This window comes from Cupressus sempervirens, chromosome 9 (genome assembly GCF_028749045.1).
Source record: "Cupressus sempervirens isolate cs-2001-9-10 chromosome 9, ASM2874904v1, whole genome shotgun sequence".
Lineage (NCBI taxonomy): Eukaryota > Viridiplantae > Streptophyta > Pinopsida > Cupressales > Cupressaceae > Cupressus > Cupressus sempervirens.
Window position 1 is genome coordinate 470,393,282 of NC_143126.1, and position 3,710 is coordinate 470,396,991.

The following is a 3,710-nucleotide window of genomic DNA, read 5'->3' on the forward strand; positions in this document are numbered from 1 at the left end:
ATAATTTGATTAAAAAAGATATGTATACTAGTATAAATTTAAGTGTATAGATGTACATAAGATATCTTACCAAATTCAATTGAATAGATTGAAACTATATAATAATTGAAACTAGTAATCAAAACTCACAAAGGAAAATATACATAAAGAAAACATAGTGATTGAAGAAAACTTAATATAACAATAAATATTTTTTATATTGAAGATCATTTACAAATCTTGTGTTCGTTGGAGCAACAAAATGAGGCTTACAAGCTTCTCCTTACCAAAAACTTGAAGAACAAGAGTCATCACTTTGAATCCACATTTTACAATGAGATAAATACAATCAATGGAAGACCAAGAATCACAACTTAGAATTCCACAAAAATTTCTCTCTGAAGATTTGAACCAGGGTTTCCCTAAAGAGAACTCACTACTTTAAACATTCCAAGTGAGGCACAGTTTAATTGTGGCAGGGTTTAAGAGAGCTGGCATTAAAGTCTTAGAAGGGAATGCAGGGCTTTTCTGTTGGGTAAACATGAGTCATATGCTTCCATCAAATGACATAGAGGGAGAGATAGAATTATGGAAGGGTATTTTGTACGAGGCCAAACTGAATATTTCTCAGTTTGGCCTTGTGAAAGAATTTTTTAACAAAATTTCCAAGAGAAAGAAAATTTCCAAGTGAAAGAAGAGGCCTAGGAGGAACACTTAATTTCAACTTTGAAATCCCTCTTTATTGAGATCATAGAATTACCTAAGGTTAATGCATGGCTTGGTATGTCTCGGCAAATTTTTGAAGTCTCTTCAAAGCAACTTCCATGATGGAAATATTCATTTCAGCAAAGCAGACTCTAAACCAACCAGGTTCCATGCATTTGAATGAGGATCCTGGAGAAATATTCGGTTTGACCTCGTACAAAATACCCTTCCATAATTCTATCTCTCCCTCTTTGTCATTTGATGGAAGCAGATGACTCATATTTAGCCAACAGAAAATCCTGCATTCCCTTCTAAGACTTTAATGCTAGCTCTCTTAAACCCTGCCACAATTAAACTGTGCCTTTCTTGCAGCCTCTTCTTATTCTCAGCTACGTAATAATTAACGAAATCTGGATCAGAAAGCATAGATGACAATAAATGCTGAGTCTGAGTAGAAATCATGGTGAAACTTGACATTCTTCTAGCTGTTGTAACCACACTATCATTATATTAATAAATTGTCCCAACTCTGAAGCCTGGAAGACCCACATCCTTTGATAAATTGTACACAATGTGCACATTATCTGGGGTATAATTTTCCTCTGCAACAATCTCTGCAATGCTGTGAAATTCTGAAGAATTGAAGACAGAGCCAGCATAAATCTCATCACAGACAAGATGTATTTTCTTCTTGTTTGCAAAAGCAAACAGCATCTTCAATGTCTCAACACTTGATATTGTCCCCAGTGGGATTTGTTATGAGAATTTCTTTCACCTTCTTGTTGAGATCTTTGGCTCTCTTGTATGCTGATTCCACTTCAGATTTGGTGATTTGAAAGTTGTTTGAGCTGTGACAATGGATTGGCTCCATCTCTACTCCTGTGCGCCACCTCAGATCTCTATCAAAACTACAGTAAAAAGAATAACTTTAGATAACAACAGTATGCAACTATTCATCATTATTGTAACACTAAAAGCCAATATAAGATTAAAAACCATCATTTCAGTGAAGCCAACTTACGCAGGGTAATAAGGAGATGGTACTAAGAAGACATCTCCTGGATCAGCAAGGCAAAACATTAGCACCTCATTAGCTGTAGTTGATCCAGCAGCATTTACTATTCTGTCAGGATCAAATTTCGCTTTGCGTCCCCTCAATGCTTCCATGAAATATGCCATAGCCTGTAATGACAATTCACAAAAACCATAAAAAAACAATGCCCTAAAGTTTGGTTTATACAATAGGAAGGATTATTCTAATCTTTGGTCTTCCACAAAATATTTGTTTGGCAGATTTTCATGACGATGGTTTTCTTTTAGATTTATTCTTTAATTTTCTATTTTATTTTGAATCTTAAAACTTTTTCAATATACCGACAATCACATTCTAAGTCAACCCATTAAAACTTCAAACATAGACAATAAAGCCCATCCAGCCTTTGAAGCTTATTATTACCTTTCTGTATTCTGATAATCCATGGTAATCTTGATTGAGTGCCAAGTCCATGAATGAATCCGAACACTGTTCAGAAGTAATTGTTGCCTCTGGGTGCTTTATCAACCACTTTTCCATCACATCGAATGAAAGCTACAAAGAAAATAAAATAGTGGAATTCAGAAATCTAAACCAAAATAATTGAAAGTACGTCATTTATTTTCTTCATTTTTAGCATCATTCTCAATCTTCCTCATAAGATAGAAACAAGCACATCCAAAACTATCCAAAAAAGGTCCAGACAAATGACATAGGCTGTCAAAGCTAACACTTTCTAACTTAATATGGAAATATTCTCAATGTGTGCACAAAAAATCCAATGTGAGTGTGGAGGTAAGAATTTTTTTCTTGGCGATTCTATTATCAGAAATATGAAATATTAATCATGGACTATGGTATAGTTCCAAAAATACTCTAAATCTCAATACTATGAACTATAAAATTCAACGTCCTTAAAAGGAGAATAAATACTTTTGAGTTCCTACAAAATAAACAAAAACATGTTGTTGGGCTATTTTGCCCTACCGTATTCTCTGCTAAGCCCATCTGGATAACCCCATGGGGATTGAGCTTTTCATCATATGGATCATTTCTATACTTCTCCCACCCAGCAAAGTAAGGTGAATCCTCCCCATGTAGACTGCCAGTTGCCATTTTAGACAGACTTGTTTCAGTCTCAACATTATCGAAACTTGCACTAAGGCAGTTCATGTTTTCTTCGCATAAGATGGTCCTCATTTTAACCCAAAAAAAATTGAAACACACAACCAGAAACTCTAGTGAAATATATCTTTCTCAAACACACAAAGCTCTTTTTTAAGTACTTTGGTTTGCATTTGTCTGCAAGAAAGCTCAAATCCAAGTGATACAAAATTTGTCACACAATCCCCCTTATATACTTGAATTCATTACAGTAAGTCAAAAGCGTGTGGGCGCAATGTCACCTTCCCTGAACTTGCCCTAAGGGGACACAAGTACCAGGTGGCGGTCCCTTACTGACCAAACAAATAAATGTGAACGTGAGAATGTATTATAATTCTATGTACAGACAATTGAGCTGGGCAACGCTAAAGGGTAAACTATTTTGTTTACCCTGCCTATGCCCGCCTAGCCCCTCGTATTTTGCACCTTTGCATCAGTCAAATCAATTGCAAGCTTGTTGTTTGTGCGTCCCATGACATACATGTAGTACGCTGGTGCTTGTCTTTATTAGGCCATAACATTAACATTGAGAGAGTGCAGACAACATTTTAAGTGTTGCAATATTTATACACTTACTTTTTTTTTTATTGTATTTAATATTGTTAATATTACAATAACTATTGTTATTTTTCAAAAAAATAATATTATATTTGAATAAATAGATAGAATAGTGCTACAAAACATTTCCATAGACTATTAAATAAATTAATAATATAAGATAATATTTTAAGTTTAAAAATAGAATAAATTTAATAAATATTTTTTTAATACTTTGTTTTAAAATTTATTTATTTTTAGAAAAATTAAATGTAGAATTAAAAAATTTAAA

General features: G+C 33.7%; 1 pseudogene; it reads right to left on the reverse strand.

Annotated features, from left to right (window-relative positions):
* Window positions 1-735: 735 nt before the first annotated feature.
* On the reverse strand, window positions 736-2,917 carry LOC149539352 (1-aminocyclopropane-1-carboxylate synthase 7-like; annotated as a pseudogene).
* Between the last annotated feature and the right edge of the window lie 793 nt (window positions 2,918-3,710).